Genomic DNA, 23,668 nt, shown 5'->3' on the forward strand with positions numbered 1-23,668 from the left:
AGTTATAGTCTTATGTGTTGCTCTGGGGATTAAAAGTTGCATGTTTATTTATCTGAATTGACTTTAATTTTATACAAACTTAATTCCAGTAAGATATAGAATCTTTGATCCACAATAGCTCCATTCTCTCTTTCTTCTTTCTGCTATTATTGTCATATACATTATGCTTACAGAAGTTAGAAACCAACAATACAGTGTTATAATTATCGTTTTATATAATTTTATGTCTTTTGAAGAAGGTAATAGAAGAAAGGAGAAAATATGTTTGTACTGTTTTTTAATATTAACCTTCTTATTTACCTTTCTGGTACTCTTTCTTTCTGTGGTTTTGAGTTACTCTCTTATTTCACTTCCTTGTTCCACTTTAGCTCCTTTCCCTTCCCCCTGTTATGTGCAATTAATATCAAATATATCTCTGTATGCTGTAATCTCAAGAATTCAAATTCATAGATATCATTTTATGTGATTGTTTTATAAATCAATTTAAAAAAGACAAATAGATATAGTTATACTGCATATTATACATTTTGTCTTTTTTAAAAAATATGTGGCTTTTATAGTTTATACTGCTTTTTCTAGGCATTTGCAGTATCAGGATGGATTCCTACCCAGAGTTTGGTTCAGATGTTGATACTCATGATGCAACTACACATACACACAGCAAGAGGATATGAAAAGGTTTATTAATCACATAATGAGAAGTTTTCAGGAGACCTGGGTGACTCCCAAAGAGGTCCAAAAACAGCTTGAGACAGCAAGGAAAGGAGACTGGCTTGGGGTTTTTATGTTGTTATGGGTGAGGTGAGGGTGAAATTTCCCATGTGTGTTTGAACTTTATGTCAGTGGCAAGGAAAGGGAGCACCCAGGCTTTCTTATCAGCTTGCCCAGGTGTGTGGCAGAAAGGAAAGTGTGAGGTGTGGGACTTAAAAGCTGTTAGCAGTCAAACATAAAAAATTAATGAGATCAAGCTATTTATTACACTAGTTACTACACAATTACCTTTCTTTCCCAGTTCTCTCCCTCTGTCACTTTTTTCCCCAGGTAGATTGGAATTTTTGTCTGGTGTCATTTACATTCAGCCTGTCATTTTTTTCCATATTTCTTAGAAGTCAACTCTGCTAGCAGTGAGTCCTCTTAGTCTATAAAAAAGACTTTGTATTTCACCTTCGGTTTTGAAAATTTGAAAGTGTTCCTGGATATAGAATTATTGGTTTGCTCTTGTTTCAGCTCCTCGAATATGTGATTCCACTCCCTTCTGGCCGCCGTTGTTTCTCTTGGAAACTCAACTCTTACTTTTATTTGATTCTTTCAAGTGTGGGAAATCATTTTTCTCTTGCTTCTTTGAAGATTTTCTCATTGTCTTTGGTGTTCAACATTTTGACTACTATTTGTCTAGATATGGGGATCTCTATATCCTACTTGGAATGTGTTAATTTTTGTTGTGTAGATTAATATTTTTCATCATATTTGGGAAATTTTCAGCTATTATTTCTCTGAATATTTTTTCTTCCTTTTCCTCCTCTCCTTCTTGTACTCCTATTACACAGATATTGGTGCATTAAATGGTGTCTCACATGTCTCTGAGGTGCTGTTCTTCTTTTTTTTAATTCTTTTTTCTTCATATTTCATACATTGCATAATCCCTATTGAGCTAGCTTAATGTTTACTGATTTTTTTCTTCTGCCTAGTTCAACCAACTGTTGAATCCCACTCATGAATTTTTCATTACAGTTATTGTATATTTCATTACAGAATTTTCATTTGGTCCTTTTTTATATTTTCTGTATTCTGTATTTAGTTAAGTCGTTGATAACATACCTTCCTTTAATATCTCAATTATGACTTCCTTTAGTTCCTTGAGCATATTTAGAGCAGCTTCTTTGAAATATTTGTTTGCTAAATCTATTGGACCCCTTAAAGGCATTGCCTATTGCTTTTTCTTTTTTTTTTCTCTTGCACATTGGTTTAACTTCCCTATTGTGTGTGTGTGTGTGTGTGTGTGTGTGTGTGTCTTGATACATGTTGTAGTATCTGTGGTTTCTGATATCTCCCTGGGCATTTTGTGGCTATTATTTGTTTTAGAAGTTTCCTGGACTAATTTTGAAGTTTCTTTCCCCTGAAGAATGTCACCTCTGATATTAGTGTTCAGAATTCTTTATACACTTATTTTTATTTTAAAGTCTGGCTTTCTCAGAGTTGCCTCTTGGTCAGAATAGGTTAGTGTTCAGCCACTTGTTGGTCAGAGAGTATAATTAACCATTCTGAGCCAGTAAAAATTCTGCACTCTCAGGAATTTTTCAAGTTTGCCCTACTTTCACCCAGGGATAAACAGGTCACGGTACCCTCTCCTGAGTGAATGCAACCTTGTGTATATACAAGTCATTTCAGACTACTAGGAATGATTCTGATCCTATCAGGGCACTTTTTGATTGTGTCTTTTGGCAAGTTTTTGTTATATTTAAGGCTGGTCTGCTATTAAGTTTGCCAATATTAGTACCCAACTGCTTCTTAAATTTGTTTACTACTATAATTTCTATTATTTTTGACAATACCTTTATGCATGAATTCCTCCACTCTGTGTTCCAAGAAAATCCAGCCCCTTCAGACAGCTGAATTTGCCAGGGTACCAGCAGTTCTCATATCTTGCTTCCCACTCTAGACGGAAGTTTTGCATACTCTGCTGGAGCCCATGGAGAGGGATGGGAACTTGCTTCACCCAGCATGACTCCTTTGCTTTACAAGCGCCCCATTATTCTTGGCTTACCCCTGCTGGTATGGAAACTGCCCCACAAGCAGAAGCTGGGGGAGGGGATGGTATTGGGAGTACTCAGTCTCTTTGTGCTGCACCTCATGGTTGTGCCTGACAAGGATAGAACCTTCACCTTATGAGTAGGAGCTGGCAGAGATTGGAGATCCTATCTTCTTGATCCTCCTGGAATAAACATTCTGTAAAATAGAGTTTGGGGGAGGAGATGAGAGAGTCTGGCAGCTTGCACCCCCCAGAGTGAAACCATAGCCCTGTACTGATAGTTGGGGTGGGGGAACTTACCAACTAGAATAAATCCTCTGTAACAGAGAGCCAGATGGGGAGACAGAAGCAGTTACTGGCTCATATACCACAGTCTACCACTGATCTTACCGAAATTCTAAAGATTTTCTTGAATAAATTATTTATTGCAAGTCCTTAGATCAATTTTCAGAGACTTTAAATAGTTGCTGTTTGGTAATTTTCACCAACTTAATGATTCTTTTGCTGGGGATAGTGACTACAAGCTGTTTACAGAGCCATTCTTGAGGTCCCTCCATCTTTGAGGTTATTTCTATGTTTGATGTTTGACCCCAAGCCTAGGAATCAGGGCACTCTTCTGATCTCTCTTTATACCACTTGTCTCTTCCTTAGATCCTCCCATAAACCTGGAAGGGTTTCTGCAACCTCTTCATTCATTGAGGGATTTCCTTTAAGACTTCAGGGAGCTAGCCTTGCCTCTTGCTATTTAAAGATATATAAAAAGAAACTGAAAAAAGAAAAAAACCCACGAAAACCAAAAGCAAAAAGAAAACATTTAAATAACATATCTCCTCTTTCAATAAGCTTGCATTTTAAAATGACTGTCTTAACGATGAACAATAGAGAAACTACAAAAAAGCTGGTCAATGATGTTATTTCTTTAGGTCAGTGAAAGACTTTCTCATAAAGCACAGAGACAATTTTATTTAACAAATGGGAAGTACATCATCTAAGGGGAATTCAAAATATAGATACTAAATACATCATCCTAACAATGATATAGGCTTAAATGAAATAATTAACTAGATTAATTTTAGCTGAGAGGAGGTGGAAGATAGTTTTGAAATGAACTGTGCCAGAAAAGAGTAGATGACTCACTTATGATGCTCCAGGTCTATAAAAAGCCCAACACCTGACTCAGCTCGCTGGTCATCAACAGGAGAGTAATCTTTGGAAGTAAACTTGCAGGGACAGATTGACTCAATGAAATAAGGCTGACCATGAAATGGCACATCATCTGCTTTTCTTTCCACCGTTTTTATTTGTGACACTATCATTTCCCCAATCACCTAAAGCCAAAAACCAAATCACTTAAATGTTTTTTTATTATATTATATAATATTTGAAGCATAAATGAGCATATATGAGCATATATGTACTCTAGGAAGCATATATATAAAATGATGATTTATATATCGAATATACCTAAGAAACAAAACACTGCTTTGCGTCTATCATTTTGCTACTCTTGAAGTAAACAGAATATTGAATGTTTTTATAAAATTATTCATTTGTCTGTAAAACTAGTTTTAAAATATGTATAAATCTCTAAAGAATATATTTTTTAGACTTTCTTGCTTTTAGTCTTTATAAAAATGGTACCCATGATATATAGTTTGTGACTTGAATTTTTTTTTTAATTCAACATTATTTTTCTAAGGTTCATCCATGTTGTGTAAATGCAGTCCATATTTTTATAAAAATAAGCATCAGCATTTACGTAAATTTATACCTATATTTATTTTAATTATTTTAAGTGAGATATAGTTATCCTACCATAATATTCATTCTTTTAAAATGTACAATTCTCTCATTTTTAAATTAAATTCAAACACAGTTGTCTAACCATCACCACCACATAATTCCAGAACATTTTCATCACTACAAAAGGAAACCCTTTGCCGATTAGCAGTCACTCCCCATGATTGCATTCCCTATTCCCTGACAACTTTTTGTGCCTCAATCAGTTTTCCTATCCTGAATATTTCATATAAAGGAAATCATACAATTTGTGTCTGGATTTTTCACTTACCATATTTTCAAGGTTCATCCATGTTATTGTATGAATCAGCACTTCATTCTTTTTCATGGCTAAATAATATTGGATAGCCATACTATATTTTTATCAATTGATAGACATTTAGGTTTTTTTACTTTAGGGCTATTATGAATAATGAATATTTGCATACAACTTTTAGAGTTGACATAGGTTTTAATTTTGTTGGGTTTTTGACTAGGCATGAAATTGCTGGCCTGGTAGCTCTGTGCTTAATTTTTTGAGGAACTAGCAAAATGTTTTCCAAAGTTTCTGAACCATTTCTCATTCCACCGGCAATGTATAAGTGTTCTAATTTCTCCACATACATGCTAGCACTTGTTATTTTCATTTTCAAAAAATTATAGTCAACTTAGAGCTTATGAAGTGTATCTCATGGTTTTAATTTGCATTTCTCTAATGATTAATTATGTTGAACCTGTTCATGGGCTTTGTTTTAGTTTGCCAAAGGGCTGCTGATGAAAAGTAACAGAAATGGGATGGCTTTTATAAAGGGAATTTTTGGGCGGGATAAAAACCCCAAATAAGTGCCAAACCAAGGCACTATCAGAGACGCTTTCTCACCAAAGTCAACTGCTGTTGATTCTGTTGTCTAACTACAGACAAGCAAGCAAGATTGCTGCCAAACTCTGTTGAGGTCTCTGCCGTTTTGAAGCTGTAGGCAAACCTGGTGTAGGGCTTGTCTCTTCCTGGGCCTTCTCTATTTCTCTCTGGGCCTTAGCTCCTTGAGCCTCTTGGGGGCTTCTCTCTTTGCAGCTCAGCTGTGGGCAAAACCTCTTTCAACATGGAAGCATCAAACATGGCAGATCCCTTTTCCTGTGACTGTCCATTTTTTTCAGACCTAACAAGGAGGCAGAAACCTAACCTGAATCATGCCTCATTGACATATCCAATCAAAATCCCTAAAAATGATTTTATTAAGTAATGTAATTAAAGGCCCCTCAACTGAATTTAATACAGTCAAAGGATACCACACACAGAGGCATAGATTTGTTTACAAACATAAAATTTCTGTCTTTGGGATTCATAAAAATAATCTCAAACTGCCACAGGCTTATTGACCACTTATGTATCTTCTTTGGAGAAATGTTTTTTCAAAACCATTTGTACATATGTCAACTGGATTCTTTTTGTTTTTGTTGTTGAATTGTGAGTTTTCCTGGTATATGGCGATTACCAGTCCCTAATGAGTTATGTGACTTACAAATATTTTCTCCCATTCTGTGGAATGCCTTTTTAATCTCTTGAAAGTATCTACAGTGGATTGAATTCTGTACCCCAGTTTGGACTCGTTCTTGCTCTTGGTCTGCTTTCTGGTGGGTGTGAACCTATTGTGAACAGGTTCTCTTGAGATGTTACTTCAGTTAAGGTATGGCCCAGGTATATCAGGCTGGGCTTTAATCCAGATTGCTAGAGTCCTTTAGAAGGAAAATGAGTTTCAGACATATATAGAGAAAGTCTCAGGAAGCAATGGAAGTCAATGGAACCTGGATGTTGGAAGTCAGTGGATCCTGAACGAGAACGGAGAAGCCAGGAGAGGCTGCCATGTACATTGCCATGTGACAGAAAAGTCAAGAACCAAGGACTACTGGTAGCCAGCCCTGGAATGCCACAGTCTTCAGAGAAAAAGCACCATCTCACTTATACTTTAGTTTTGGACTTATAGGCTCAAAACTTTGAGCCAATTAATTTCCATTGTTGAAGCCAACTTATAATATGGTATTTGTTACGGCAGCTGGGAAACTAATACAGTATCCTTTGCCCCACAAGTTGTTTTTTATTTTAAAGAAGTCCAATCTATCTATTTTTTTCTGGTTGCTTGTGCTTTTACTTTCATATCTGAGAATCATATTGGCTCATCCATGGTCACAATGACACTTATGCTTTATTCTAAGAATTTTATAATTTTAGCTCTAACATTTGTTTCTGATTCATTTTAAGTTAGTTTTTATATATAATGTGACACAGAGGTACAGACTATCTTTTTGCATGTGGATATGCAGTTGTCTCATTTCTCCTTTGAATAGTGAAGTGGGTTGAATGGTGACTGACCCAAAAGCTATGTCCTAATCCCAAGACCCCATGACTGTTACTTTATTTGAAGAAAGGGTCTTTATACATGTAATTAAGTTTAGGATCTCAAAATTAGATCATCCTAGATTACCAAAAAAATGTCTTTATAAAAGACAGAAAAGAAGAAAACACATACACACTGAAGAGAAGGTGATGAAGATGGAGGCAGAGATTGGAGTGATGTGGCCACAACATGTCCAAAGAAGTCAGTAACCACTGAAATCAGGGAGCAGCAAAGAACAGATTCACCCCTAGAGACTCCAGAGGGAATAAGTCCATTGGACATCTTGATTTTGACTTCTGGCCTCCAAAACTGTGAGCTAATTGCTATTGCTTTAAATCACAGAAAACTAATACAAATATTTTGGCACCCTTATAAAAAGCCAACTGAAACCTCTATGCTCTTCCATTGGCCTATCTGTCTCTCCTTTTGCCAGTACCACCCTGTCTTGATTAAAGTAACTTTGTAGAAGGTTAAAAATTGACAAGTGTGAGTCCTCCGTGTTTAGTCTTTTGTCAATGTTTTTAACTATTCTTGATCCTTGCAATTCTGTATGAATTTTAGGATCAGCCTTCCCATTCCTGTAAAAATGCTGCAAGAATTTTTATAGGGATCATATTGAATCTGTAGATCAATTTGGTAAGTATTTCCATCTGCTTTAGTTTTCTGGCTGCTAGAACAAATACCACACAATGGGTTAGCATAACAGCAGGACTTATTGACTCATGGTTACAGAGGCTAGAAATCTTGCTTTTCCCAGAACCAGTATCTTCTGGCTGGCTAGCAGTCTTTGCAGTTCCTTGACTTTTCCATGACATAGCAATGCACATGGTGGCATCTTCTCCTTTCTGTTCTGTGTTCCATAGACTTCCAACTTCTGGCTGCTCCCCATGACTTGTCTTTCTGCGTCCAACTTCCCCTGCTAGTAAGAACTACAACTATGTTGGACTAAGACCACCCTGATTCATTTTGGCATACCTTAACTAATAAAATCTTCAAAAGTCCTATTTACAAATGGTTCACTATTTACAAATGGTTCACACCCACTGGACCAGGGGTTGGAGTGTGAACCTGCCTTTTGCAGTGGGCATGATTCAGTACCCAGCATCATCTTAATTATATTATGTTTTCCAAACTATGAACATGGAATATCTTTCCGTTTATTTCCCTTTTTAATTTTTTTCAACAGTATTTTGTAGCTTTTAGTATATAAGCCTTATATTTCTTTAGTTAAATTTATTCCTAACATTTTTTTTTCTTTTCAATGTCACTGTAAAAGAAATTGTTTACTTAATTCCACTTTCAGATTGTCCATTTCTAAAGTAGGGAAATACAATCAATTTATTTTTGTTGATCTTGTATATCATGAAACCTTGCTGAAATAATTTATTATCACTAATAGTTTTTTTGTGGATTCTTTAGGGAGATATATACATGATAATGTCATCTGAAAACAGAGATAGTTCTATTTCTCCCTTTCCAATCTAGAAGCCTTTTATTTATTTTTCTTGCCTAATTTCCTCACCTAGAATAGAAATAGCAGAATTGACATGCTTTTCTTATTCCTGATCATAGGGGGAAATTTGAAATCTTTCACCTTAATGTGTTAGCTCTGAGTTCCTCAACCTGTTTAAGGGCACTTATGAGAAAGTTCCTGTTTCTAGTTTGTGAGTCTATTTCATTAGGAAAGGGTGTTGGATTTTGTCAGATGAATTTTCTGCATCTGGTTAGATAACCATGTGTTTTGTTTATGAAATCTGGAAGAGGAGTGAGGAAATTGTTATTGGAGGCTGGGAAAAAGGCAACCTTATTATATAGTGGCTATAAATTTGGCAATATTTGAACCTGTGATAATGGGAAAATGGAATATATATACCTAATAAATTGGTGAATTTGGCTGGGAAATTCCATTAAATGATGTTGAAAGTGCCACTTGGTGTTTTTTTTTTTTAGCCCTGTATGATAAGGTACAGATAGAAAGAAAGGAAAAATTTAGTTCTCAAGCAAAACTAGAGAAAAATACAACGTAACCATGAGTGGCTGATTTGAAAATAAAACCATTTCTCATTCTCAGTTTCTCCAGAAGATCTCAAGTTAAAATCATTCAAAAGTATTATTGTAATACTCTTTATTAAGATGTCAGAAAGATTTAAGGACATGCCTCATAAAATCTCTAAACTAACCAAAAAGTCTTGTAGGAATTTTAAAGGCTTTTTCATACAGTGTCTTGATTCTCATCCCAAGTCTGAGAGCTCCTATCTTGAGAGATTTGTGCTTGCAGCTATTATTTAATACAGTGAACCCTACTAAGATAAGTCGGGATCCCACAAAGTTTATAAGAGAACTCTATTAGTACCATAAACTTGGAATGAAAGGGACAGACATAGGTAAAAAAAAGTAAGAGCCCAAGAACCCCAATTCTCTAAGACAAATATGGGTTTGTTTTTTTTTAAGAAAAATAAAGGATGACTAAGAAGTCAGAACTAAGGTGCCAGAGGGTAGAGCCAAGAGCCACAGATGTTTTACAGTGTAGGGTTGGTTCCCAATCATGAAACCAGTTACATTTATTTCTTTTCTCACCCCCATTTTTGTTTTGGATTATCTGTTGAAATTATTGTGTCTGTTATTGCTGTTGTGTATTGGTTATGGGGCAGGGCAAGTAACCTGTTATTTTTTTGTTTTGTTTTGTGATCTGCAGATAGAAAGAACCATGCTCAAGGAAATGTACTGAAGAGAATCATCTGAATTTTGACCTGATATTGATGACAATACCCTGGACTTCAAGGCAGTGCTCTTTGGCATGGCCATGGTTAGAGTGGGATAACTTTTTCTAGAAGTCCTGAGACTCCAAGAAAGAAGTTCAGCTACTCTTAGATAGCTGTGCTAGAGAGGCCATATGAAGTCTTTCTAGACAATTGTTCCATCTGAGTCATTCCAAGTGTCCCTGCCAACATGCCAGATGCATGATTGAAATCATGTTGGACCCTCCAATCAACCTATGCACCCTCTGACTAGAAAAAGTGACCTCTTTTGATGCCATATGGAACCCAAAACCTTCTAGCCAAGTACTGCCTAATTCCTGAGAGAAAATTGTAAGATATGGTCATAATTCTTGGTTTAAGCTACTAGTTTTATATTGTAATAGTTTGTTATATAGCAATAGAGATGGGAACAGAATTCTATGATATAATTGTTCATGTGCAAAATAAAGCAATTGCAAGGTTATGTATGGCAGCACTGAAGCAATCTAAATATCCTTTGATAGGAGACTGATTGTATAAATTGTGGTACACAAGCACATTAAAAAATATATGCAGTAGTTAAAAAAAAGACTGATAATGCTTATTGTATACTAATATAGAACTATCTCCAAGATATGTTGTTTGGGGAAGAAAGCAAACTGTGGAATAGTGTGTTGAATTAGTAGCTATTCGTGTAAAAATGGTGGTGGTAAGGAAGTATAAGTCTTTGTGTGTGCATAAATACTTCTGGGAGGACAGAAAAGTGCAAGTCATGTGCGTTACCTGCATGGAAGGGACCTGGTGGCTTGTGAATAAGATCAGACCTGAAATTTTGCTGTATATTATTATATACTTTATTATTTTTTCATTTTGAACCCTGAAAATGTATTTTTTAAATGAAATTAATATATGGGCAGGATTAGAGAAGTTTTAAATAAGCCAGTCCAGAAGTTTTACCCTTGCTTATACCATGACTGTTCACCAGTCTCCTTGCTTTCCCATTGTAACTATTTTGCCTCTTCTCAGTGTCAAAGTTGATCTCTTATACTTGTGCTTAAAACTTTTCAAAACTGCTGCACTTTTCTCAAGAATCCCTCTATGTGGGACACCCAGCAAGGTGGCAGCAGAGTAAGGAACTCCTAGAGTCAGCAGTTAGTAATCACCCAGAGCTATTTAAAGCACTTGTTTGGGGGCTCCATGAGACCAGAAGAGCATCCTGCAACATCCTTGGAAGACTGGAAGAAGGAGACTGCCCATTTGCAGAGAAGATTCGTAAGTAGAGTACTCCATGGCACTGAGGCTGTTGCCCATCCTCCACTGGTGGCACAATCTACCTTAGGAGCTATCCTGTGGCTGGAAATGGAAGCTCCACTTCCCAGAAACAGGGGAGGAAGAGATGATTGGGCACCAACCTCAGCTACTGATTAGTAAATTCAGCGAGCTAAAGTATAATTCTAAGAACACCTAAAATTTTAACCTGTCCAAGTCAGAGGCCAGTGGCCACCATTTTAATTCCACCCCTGACACAAGGGGAAGTGGGGACTGACTGAAAATCACAGTGCTGGTAGGGACTGGCTTCTTTCCATCCAGATCAGATTGCAGCTCTAGCATAAGCCCCAGCCCCACCTCTGACAGGTGAGGAAGCTGGGTGGACATGCACCAGCCTTTCTGGGAAAATACAGGCCACACTGGGGAGGCGAGTGATCATCTTACTCTGGCAGCATAAACCACCTCAGAAGCGATTCTGTGGCTGGAATTGGAAGCTTCATTTCCCAAAAACAGAGAAGGAAAAGATGGTTGGCCACCAATTTCAGCTACTGATTAGTAAATTCCTCTGGCTAACAGTAAGAACAGCTACAGTTTGAACTTGGCCAAGTCAGAAAGAGGCTGGTAGCTGCCATTTTGACCCAAAATGTGAAGAAGACAGGCTGACCAAAAATTACAGTGAAGGTAGGGACTGACTTCTTTCACCCAGATTGGCCTGCAGCCCTATCCTAGGCTTCAGCCCTGCCTCTAGCAGGGAGGAAGATGGTGCACCCTGCACCAGCTCTCCATGTAACTTCAGGTACATTCAGCAGGCACAGACTGAATAGTCAAAAGTCTACTGTGACAACTGTGGTCATTTTGAACCTGAGAGCAGAGATTGCTGCCCACACCTGCAGCTCCATTCCTGCTCTAGACAGGGGAGAAAGGAGCTTGAAGTTTCATCATGTCTCTCTGGGCAACTACAGTCTAGGCCTGCATGACTTAGACTATTATATATGGCTGTGGCTCTGTCCCTACCCCTGGAAAAGGAGAAAGTTGGGAGAAGCTTCATTGATCCCTGGGACAATGAGAGCTGCTTGAGCTCCACAGCTTACAGCCACAGCAAGGGAGACAGAGCACAAAAGCCCTAAATTAAAGAGAGAAACTGCACCCAGAATAAATACATCTAGTAAGTCAGATGCCAAGACACCAACAAAAAATTATAATCCACACCAAGAAACAGGAAGATAAGGCCCAGTTAAAGGAACAAGATAAGCCTCCAGATGACATAAAGGAGTTGAGACAACTAATCATAGATGTTCAAACAAATCTTCTTAATAAATTCAATGAGAGGGCTAAAGAGATTAAGGATATTAAGAAGACACTGCATGAACACAGAGAAGAATTTGAAAGCATACACAGAAAAATAGCTGATCTTATGGGAATGAAAGGTGCAATAAATGAAATTTTAAAAAACATTGGAATCAAATAATAGCAGATTTGAGGAGGCAGAAAAGAAGACTGGTGAGCTTGAAGAAATGGCCTCTGAAAGTGAACACAGAAAAAAACAGATGAAGAATGGAAAAAATTGAACAAGGTCTCAGAGAACTAAATGACAGCAAGAGATGTGCAAACATATGTGTCATGGGTGTCCCAGAAGGAGAAGAGAATGGAAAAGGGGCAGAAGGAATATTTGGAGAAATAATGGTGGAAAAAAATTTCCCAACCCTACTGAAGGACATAGATATCTGTGTACTAGAAGCACAACGTACTCCCATCTGAAAAAATCTAAAAAGACCAACCCCAAAACACATACTAATCAAAAAAAGACCTAAATAATTAGAAGAACATTCCATGCTCATAGGTTGGAAGACTAAATATCATTAAGATGTCAATTCTACTGAAATTGATATGCAGATTCAGTGCAATCCCAATAAAAATTCTACCAGCACTTTTTAAATAAATAAAAAGCATGATTATCAAATTTATTTGGAAGAATAAGGGGTCCTGAAGAGCCAGAGACATCTTAAAAAGTAAAAATGTAGTTGGAGGACTCTCACTTCCAGACTTTAGGTCATATTACCTAGCTACAGTGGTAAAAACAGCATGGTACTGGCATAAAGGCAGATACACATAGACCATGGAACCAAATTGATGGTTCAGAAACAGATCCTCACGTACAGGTCAAGTGATTTTTGACAAGCCCGTCAAACCCACACAGCTTAGGCCGAACAGTCCATTCAGCAAGTGGTGCAGAGGGAACTGGATATCCATAGCTAAAAGAAGGAAAGAGGACCCCTAGCTCATACGTTATGCAAAAATTAACTCAAAGTGGATCAAAAACCTAAATATAAAAGCAAGAACCATAAAGCTTCTAGAAGAAAATGTAGAAAACTATCTTCAAGATTTAGTGGTAGGTGTTAAATTCTTAAAGGAGATAAGAGGAGTGCTGAGATGGACTACTGATGTTTAATATATGTAGAATTTTAATTAGTTTTACTGTAAAAGTGTGGAAGTGTATAGAGTTGATGGTAATAGTGATCAATGGCTGGTTATAAATGGGAATGTGGATGAAAAGGGTAGCCTATGGATGTAAATGCCAGTTGACAGAAAGCTAGAGAATAATCTAGGGACTGAACAATATAGTAAACCTAGAGGTGAATGGGCATTGTGGTTGATGGTACAGATGCAAGAGTATCCTTTGTGAGCTAGAGTAGAAATACATCATTATTGTAGGGTGGTGGAAATGTAGGGAAGCATGGGAAAAATACTGGAGTGACTTATGGACTGTGGTTAACAGTAATAATTCATGCATCTATGCCAAAGATGTACTGTGTTTACATGAGGGAGTATGGAAAAAGTAGTGTGCTTAATGTATGCTAAGGACTTGGTAATAATCTGATATTATCTATCTATCTATCTATCTATCTATCTATCTATCTATCATCTATCTATCTATCTATCTTTCCCCCCTCCTTCCATTGTCTGCTTTCTGTGTCCATTGGCTGTGTGTTCTGTGTCTCTTTGTATTCTCATTAGGCAGGTCGGGAAACTGATCCTGGACCTTCCAGAGTGGGAGAGAGGCAATCATTCTCTTGTACCACCTCAGATCCCTGGTCTGCTGCATCTCTTATTATCTCTCCTCTGTGTCTCTTTTTTGTTATATCATCTTGCTATGCCAGCTCTCCATGTGGGTCAGCAGTCCTCCATTGGGCAACACTCCACATGGGCCAGCTTGCCACATGAGCCAGTTTGCTTTCACCAGGAAGCCCTGGGTATCAAACCTTGGACCTCCTGTATGGTAGATGGGAGCCCAATTGCTTGAGTCACATTCAATTCCCTGGTGTTGTTTTATAATCTTTATTTTCTATATCTCTTATAACAACCTACAGTATTCCTTACCCTTCTTATTTCATTACTTCCTCCGAGAACCTTTTTAAAGTGAGTCTCTGTAACTTTGAAGACACTTCAAAGACATGCATCTGAATAGATGATGATATTATCTTTTGATCTGTTACAAATGTTCCACCTTGGTGTGGTGTGTTGATAGAGGGATGTTGTATGGGAATTCTGCACATGTGCATGATTGTTTTGTGAGTTTACAACTCTATCATAAAAATATATTTAAAAAATAGTAATAAGGGGAAGCAGACGTGGCTCAAGTGATAAGGCCTCTGTCTGCCATATGGGAGGATCTGGGTTTAATCCCTGCCTACAGTACGGGAGGGCCTGGGTTTGATTCCTGTGAAAAAGAAGAGAAAACCTGCCTGTGCAGTGAGCCAGTGCCTGTGTGGTGAGCTGAGTGCCCGCACAGTGAGTCAAGTGCCCACGCAGTGATCCAAGTGCCTGTGTGGCGAGCTGAGTGCCCATGTGGCGAGCTGAGTGCCCATGTTAGTACCCACATGGCAAGCCAAGTGCCTGGACAGTGAGTCGAGTGCCTGTGTGAATGCCCATGTGGCAAGCCGAGTGCCCACATGAGTGCCTGCATGAGTGCCCGTGTGGTGAACCAGTGCCTGCACAGTGAGCCAAGTGTCCACATGAGTGCCCACATGGTGAGCCAAGTGCCTACATGGTGAGATGAGTGCCCACATGGGCACCCATGTGGTGAGCAAGTGCCTGCACAGTGAGCCAGTGCCTGTTGGCAAGCCGAGTGCCTGCACAGCAAGCTGAGTGCCTGCGTGGTGAGCCAGCACCCACGCAAGTGAGTTACGCAGCAAGGTGATGACCAACAAAAGAGATACAAAGAGGAGAGACCAGGATCCTGGTCAATCCTAGAGGAGAGAGACAAGAACAGAAGACAAAATAGAAATAGATACAGAAGATCACATAGGGAATAGACACAGACAGCAAAAACAGCAGTGCGGGGAGGGGGAAGAGGAGGGGAAAAATAAATAAATTCCCTTTAAGAAAAAAAAATAGTAATAAGGTAGCCTGGGGGAGAAATACACCAAATGTAAGAAACTTTGTTAGTAGTAATATTTTGAGGATGTTTTTAATCATTAGTTAAAAATGTTTTGCAACAAGGCAAGGTAGTGGTGGTAGAGTGAGGTATGAGAACCCATATGATGCTATATTTGTTTGTTTTGTAAGTTTCCAACTATTATTGTACACTTATTGTTTATGTATGAGTGATGTACTTGAATAATTGAAAAAAAAAAAAGAAAGAATCCCTCTAAGTTCCTGACTATACTATTTTAGGTTTGTCTTCATTTGGCTTATATCTAATTTTCTTGCCCTGACTCCTATCACTACCCACCTGCAACATTTTACTTTCCAGCAACACTCAATTATGTGTAGTTCCTTGATAGCAAAGTGATGTATCATACTATTTGCATATGTCTCCTCCCCCCACTTGGAATTACCTTCCTCTTTCCCCCATTCTTCTTTGGGAACTCTATTTTTATTCTTTAAAAATAATATTCTGGTGTTACTTTCCTAACTGTCTACCTGTCAGAAGCAACTGTTTACTCCTTGGTACATAGATATGCTGTTTTTGTAATTCTCAAATTCTATTACATTCGTTTATTTGCACATCTAGTCTTCACTGTATGATTAGGATCTCATTGGAGTAGAAATCATGTCTTTATCTTTGGGTCCAACTTCAAGCCCAGATGCTGACATTATTACAAGTTCTCAAAAAGTGATTGCAAATGGAATTGAAAGATTGTTATACATATAATTTGGCATGGCCTTCCATCTTAATCTAGATGTTTTATTTTGAATTTGAAAACATTATCAGTACTAGTGTCACCTAGTGGTGCATTTCTAAAGTAGTGAGTATATGTGTGAGATGTGTGTGTGTGATTTTTATTTCCCTCAGACACTCACATTCCCTTTTGACTAAACAGTTTTCCCCAGGCAGACATTTTTTTTCTTGAGGCAAGATGACAAATTAATAAAACGGAATGCAGCTTTTGGCAGTATAACCAGCATTCTGAACAGTGATAAAAGGGGTTGCAAAGATGAAATATGATGAAAATGTATTTTATCAATTATTTTACTACCAGTATAATCAATTAAAATGCCTATTTCCTATGAGTTTACTTGGCAATAAATAAGTCTTTTTTTCACCCTCCAGAAGGATCATGTAGGTGTCATTTGTTGCTGAATAACTCTGAAGCAAGGGACCAGTTTACTTAATTACAGGAAAGATATATTGCACATTTGTATATCACGCCTGGATGAAAAGATTTAGAGGGAAAGTTATCTTCCTGCAAAATCCCTTGATAATCTCCTTACAGACTCATTTGAAAACTTGAAGTGTGGAAAAGTAGATGTGCTAAACCTGTTCATATTCTCTTAGTGACGAGTGAATGCTTTTTATAACTTGTACTTGCTGTGGGCTCCATTTGGAGATGCCTGTTCCTGATAACCAGGTTTGAATAACAATGGAAACAGCCTGTCTAGGGGGGCCTTCACTTCCTCAGAGCATGCTTCAGAGCTTGGAAATGCATGATGTGGAGTCTTCCCTATTTTATGTTAATTCACATGTCATTATACTTTAAGCGTATTTACATAGCATCATTTTGCTTTTATGCATTTAATCAATTAGAGCCATGATTTCATTTAAATACCTGGATGCCTCATAAACTCAGCTTTGCCAGAACCAAAACAAAACCTTAAAGAGACTTCAATGTTGTTCTTATGAAGCCAGTTAGCACCTAAAAATGTTTTTAATTTTAAGCAAACACTTGATAGTTGCTTGGCAAACATATATATCATTATAATTCTATCATTACTATCTGATAGCTGTGGTCTGTATATGTATATGTTTATTTATGTATGTATATATATTAATATTATATATATATGTGTGTATTAGTGTGTCAATTACCACATCATTTCTGACCTACTTCTATATTAGCAAATGGATCAATTCTACTGTGAAAAACCAATAAATATTTCATTTATATCTATGGGATCCTCCACCTCTTCATGCTATGGCTCACTCCGGGTTTTCTGTATTTATCTACCTGGCTGAGGTCCATGCTACCCTCTGATTGTCCTGACTGCCATTTTGCCGCTTCTCCCCAGGCTGGCTACTCCTTAGGCTGCACCTGCAAATGGGCACCCGTTTCCTTCTCCCAGTCCTAAAGCAGCTTCCATTTCCTGTGGGACCCAATGACTCACCAATTTCCTTGACTACTAGGTGGAAATTAGCCAATCCAATGAAGTATTTATACAAAACTTTAGATGTAGACAAAGGGTCCATGAGCTTGAATTGAAATTCAAAAAAACATTATTCTTGTGTGGACGTATTGGTGTGGTTGTGATATAGTCATTAAATAATACACAATATAGTGTGGACTTAGTAAGGGGTCTGTGGTTTTCACCTGACTGGCAATGGGGTCCATTGAACAAAAAAGGTTAAGAACTCCTGATCTAGACCAAGTGTTCCATTTTTTGGGCAAGGAGATGGAGGCCCTGGAAATGTGAGTAGCTTGCCCAAGGTCACAGAGTTCAAAAGAGGGACTCAAAACCAGGACTACTGTAACATTGGAAACCATAATTCAGGTTTTCTTGGTGTTGATGTAATTTGGGGATAATGTTAACATTAACATGAACTCTTCCCCGGCAACAACTTAGTAGCATTCATTTTACTTATAGTTTTCCAACAACAAGACCTTAACCCACATCTGAATCTCTAATGCTGAGACTTTAGGTTCTACGGAAAACTGGACAGACCAATATTTTTTGCAGTATGTGGAGGTGATTTACAGTGCCTGAAACCATAGTAGAAACAGATGGCTGTTTTTCTAACACTTGATAGTTTCCTACCCTTTCTGCTTTACTAAGAGTCCTCTTCTCTCTTTGTTGGGGCTACAATATGTTCAGCTACAAATTTATATATCCTAGCCTTCATTGCATATTGGAGAAGAGGGGCAATGAGATGGGTGACTTTTGGGGATAATTTTTAACACAGGCTAACTGAGCTTTACAGGAATATTTTTTCCCTCCCACATTCATTCTTATCGCTAAGGTGGTCCTCTTGACATCACAGGGTGACTTTGAGATTATGCTTAGGGTGGTATAATGGAAAAATAAAAGGGGCCTGAAGTATCAATGACCCTGGAGCTGCTCAGACTGCCCATCTCTGGACTTTATGTTATACGATTGAAAAATAAACCTCCATCTTGCTTAAGGCCTTTGATTTCATGCTTCTGACACTGGCAGCTGAATGCAATTTCTGACTGATAAAGCATATTTCATGAATAGATTTATGTTCTTCTCACTCTTTTTTACTCAGCTCCTCCCCACCCTCCACACCTGTAGTTCTTAGGAATGCTCACCTCTCATCATTCAAGAACTAAACAAAACCAAATCCCTTCTTTGTATCTAAGTCTTGTTCTAGATAGTTCTTCATAGCTACTATCCTGAAAGGAATATTGTTTACTAAGTGTTAAGTTCTGTCTACTTCCCCATCTACCATTTGATTTTAAAAACCTATCCATTTCCTCAGCAAGTTAACGATAAAACTATTATATTTGAATAGATAATACACATATTTGGTACAAAATTAAAAAAGTAAAAAGGTGATTGCAATAAAAAGTAAGCCTTCCTCATCCATACCTCCCCACCCAGTTTCCTACCAAGCCAACTAAATTTCTAGTTATTTTTGTGTATATATATTTTTTCAGTGTTATCATGTATAAATGGAAGCATACATATATATATATGTTTTCCTTTTTAAAATATTTTTACACACAGAAACTTTCTATAGAAACCATTCTAAACTAACATTTTTCACATACTATATATAATACATATTTTATATTTATCTAATATCTTGGACTTTGTTTCAGAATTGACTCAGTGTTTTTTAACAACTGCAGAGCATTCCATTATCTGAATGTACCAGAATATACCAAAACCTCTAGGATGGACATTTAGATCATTTCAAATCTTTTTAGTTACCAACAGTACTACAGTAAACATCTCCATAAATATTTTCATAACATGTTTAGGTATTTGGAGTCAAATTCCTGTAAGTGGAAGCTTAGTGTCAAAGTGCTACATGTATTTATTTTGATGGCTGTTGCCCAAATGCTCTCCATGAGATTTTTTATCAAAGTCTGAAATTAACGTTTACATAATATACTTACTTCTCTGTTTCTGTAGAAGTTATCTATTGACTTTCTGTTTTGAGAAATGATAAAATTCTTACATTACTGAGTTCTCTCTCCAGATCCTCTGACTACTTGAGTTTTGTTGATAGCATTTTATTTCTTCTCAATTTTATACCTTTAAATATGCATATGCCTTCATAATTTTCTTTGCAAACACTTAATGATGTATATTTGAACCCTGCTATAAAAGCTGAGGAAATCTGCATATTTTATTAAGTCCCACTTATCTCCCCCTTCTTTTTCCAACTTGGTTGGGTTTATCACATTTATCATCTCTCCTATAACCCTAATCCAGATGCTTGCTTTAATCTTTGTCCAACACTTAAAAGAATCAACACTTACAGCCAATTCTTTAACAATAAATTTTCTATTCCCTGGTTAAGTGAAATTTGTTTTTTTTTTTTTAATTGTTTTTCAGTGCATCTGGTTCTTCACACTTAAACTGGGAATAATGATTCTTTCACTTGATAGGGTTGTGGTGAGAATGAAATGAGCTAATTTATTTAAAGTATTTAGAATAGTGCCTCATACAAGGTAAGCACCTTATAATGCTTGTTATTATTATTTTTGTTTTGCTATTGTTGTGGTTTTATAGTGGAAATTCCTTTAAATTATTATTTTTTACATTTTTAGAGACATCTAGTCTCAATTCTTATCTGCTTTGTGGCAACATTTTTCTGGTGAGTGTTTATTGGCAGTCTTTTCTAATCTGCCTCTTTGGAAACATACATATTCACATCTATATAATAAAGTAAATAAATCACTGTGACTTAACCAAGGAAAAATGGGAGAGAGTATTAAAATGGAATACTAAGTAATAGCCAGAGATATAAAAGAAACTGAAAGGCTTATAAAAGTGTACTTTGCAAAATTCTTTGGAAATAAATTTGAAAGCGTCTATGGAATGACAAATAATCTATGAAAATACAATTTATTCAAATAAGGGCAAGAAGAGAAGGAAAACCCAAATAGTTTCACAGGTAAATATTTTTAAACATTCAGGAACAGATTGTTTCAAACGACTACCTTTGATTTCATAGAGAAAGAAGGAAAGCCCCATGCTTCTTCATATATTTAATAGCACCACCATCATTTTGATATCTAAACCTGAAAATAACATATTTTCACACACACACATACACACATATACACATAATCATATCAGTGATAATAGCAACCACATCTATTACTACCACCACCACAAAATCTTCAAAATTACTAGAATAATCTTAGGTATGGAATTCATCATTACATTAAAATAATAAGGCAGCACCAAAATACGGGGTTTATCTCAGAAGATATGTTAATGTAATTCTCCTATTAATCAGGTATAAATCATGTAATCACCTCTGATGGTTAGGTTTATGTCAGTTTGGCCAGGTGATGGTGTCCGGTTCTTTGATTTAGCAAACACTGGCCTGATTGTTACTGTGAAGACATTTCATGGACTTAAATCATCAGTAAGTTGATTACATCTAAGGCTGATTACATCTACAATCAACTGAGGAGATTGCCTTCAACAATGAGAGATGTCTCATCCCATCAATTGAAGGATTTACGAGACGTAATGATTTCAGCACTCCAAAGAAAATTTCCATCTCTTCTTCAGCCAGCCAGCTTCTCCTGGGGAATTCATTGAAAATCTTCATTGGATTTGCCAGCTTGCAGCCTGTCCTACAGAATTTGGACTTGTGCATCCACAAAGTTGCGTGAGACAATTCTTATAAAAATCTCATAATATTTACAGGTATCTCCTGTCAGTTCTGTTTCCCTAGAGAATGCTGACTAACATATCACCTCAACAGATTTCCTAAAAGCATTCGATGGAACAACTTTAATCCTGACTAAAACCTGCAAGAATAGTTAGATATTCCTCTCTGATGTGTATCTATGTGTATTACAGATTTAGTGGCAATTATATAGAAAGAATATGCTGGTATAGATTACAAATGTATATATATATCCATTTGTGTATGTGTACTTCACTGTATTTCAAAGTATATACTTAATTTTCTCCTCATATGTCATGGTCATTGCTTTTAAAAGTAATGCTCATTTTAACAATGATTTGACTTGTCTCTGCAATAAACTTAATGTGTATTTTCTTATTTCACCACATAATGTAAGCATACGTGTTTTATATTACATGGACATTGATGTAAGTAGAAGAGATAAAACTGGACTAATTGGAAGCTAAGGAGCGCACGTGAATACTGAGAGGTGGGATGACTGAGGGCAGACCATTTAAATGTTCTGTGGCTTTAAATGCAGTTCCTTCTACAGAACAACAGCGTACTCTAATTCTGTTATGTGTGGATGTTCTTATAGGGTTTGGGTTGTAAATGAAAACCACAGATGTATATACTTTTATTATTTCCTTCTAAAATTTCAAAGCTTATTATTTTCTTCTTCCTTGGGAATTATTTCTTGAAATAAGGGAGCATTTCATCAGAAAAAAATCCTTATTTTTGTTTTGAGGATGATTTCAGCCTTAAATTAAGCTACTCATATGCACATACTAAATTTTATATGAAATCTCATAATGCAACCTCATGTTAACTTATTCACTAATTATATAATAAAATGACTGGAATAATTATCCAACTCATATTTTATTAATGCTTAATTAAAGATATAGCTTAGGTAATTGTGGCATATTGCAATACTAGTGAACTAGAAAGTTGTAATAAACAATATGACAGAAAATTACTGTTAGAGTAGTTTAGTGTTGTGGACTCTTTAGTTGAATTAATAATTAGATTATATCATTTATGGATATTTTTGTGGCTCCATGTTAACCTTTCTGAATGAATTTCTGCTGTACATTAGTATATCCATAAAGAAGGTTTCTATTGACAACCTTAAATAGGTATCAATATGCCCTTTGGGTTTTTTCATAAATCCAATTTTTAGATCTTATATCAATAGTGGTTCAGAAATAAATCGAAAGATTGACAAAAAGTCAAATTTGTAATGACCACATGGACATATATTTAGAGGCCTCAGGAGGAATTGTGACTTAATGAATTATAACCTTAATCAGAATTAAACGGTTCCTTTTTTTGTATTTTCTTGCCTGTAAAAACATGATTGTGTAATATATGCCACAGCCCAGAATGAAATAGAGAGCCTTGCTTCCAATGTGATTTTTCCCTGATCTTTTAACTATTATTGGACCCATGTAGTGTGTGGTAACAAAGAAGTAGAATATTAAAGTGTAGACAATGGTAGCAAAAGTTTATTGTTCTAAGTTTATTCAGGTACTTGCCCTACTTTTTAACTTGCATAAGGCAAACGATTCTTTAGAAAAAAAAATGGATCAAATAACGAGCAAAAAGGGAAATCAACTAGTTTAGTTACCATATCATTTTTCACAAGGAAACCATTGTGAAATGAAGTCATTTTCACTGACTGGGAATATCAGGGACTCTATGGATTTCTTAGATCTGCTGTCTAAAAACTTGAGGAGGGCCAAACTCTTTGCTTCATTTTATCCCCTGAAATGGGAGGGCTTTCTCCTCCATCTACCTTCAATGTTTGAGAGATAAATTAATTCATAAGGCAGCACATAATGAGGTCTTCAGCTGGTGTTCTACTCCATTCTTCTCCAATTGAGAAGAATGCAGGTCAATGGAATAGGGAAGAGTCCCAGATGAATAATATTTAGAAAAGTAAGGTGGTGGACTTGGCCCAGTGGTTAGGGCATCCGTCCACCACATGGGAGGTCCGTGGTTCAAACCCCGGGCCTCCTTGACCCGTGTGCAGCTGGCCCACGCGCAGTGCTGATGCGTGCAAGCAGTGCCCTGCCATGACGCAGGGGTTTCCCCCACATAGGGGAGCCCCATGCGCAGGGAGTGCACCCCGTAAGGAGAGCCGCCCAGCAAGAAAGAAAGTGCAGCCTGCCCAGGAATGGTGCCGCACACACGGAGAGCTGACACAACAAAATGATGCAACAAAAAGAGACACAGATTCCCGTGCCACTGACAACAACAGAAGTGGACAAAGAAGACGCAGCAAATAGACACAGTGAACAGACAACCGGGGTGGGGAGAGAGGGGAGAGAAATAAATAAATAAATAAATAAATAAATCTTAAAAAAAAAAAGTAATAAGGTCTTAAGAATAATGTCACGCATCG

Source organism: Dasypus novemcinctus, chromosome 15 (assembly GCF_030445035.2).
Source record: "Dasypus novemcinctus isolate mDasNov1 chromosome 15, mDasNov1.1.hap2, whole genome shotgun sequence".
Lineage (NCBI taxonomy): Eukaryota > Metazoa > Chordata > Mammalia > Cingulata > Dasypodidae > Dasypus > Dasypus novemcinctus.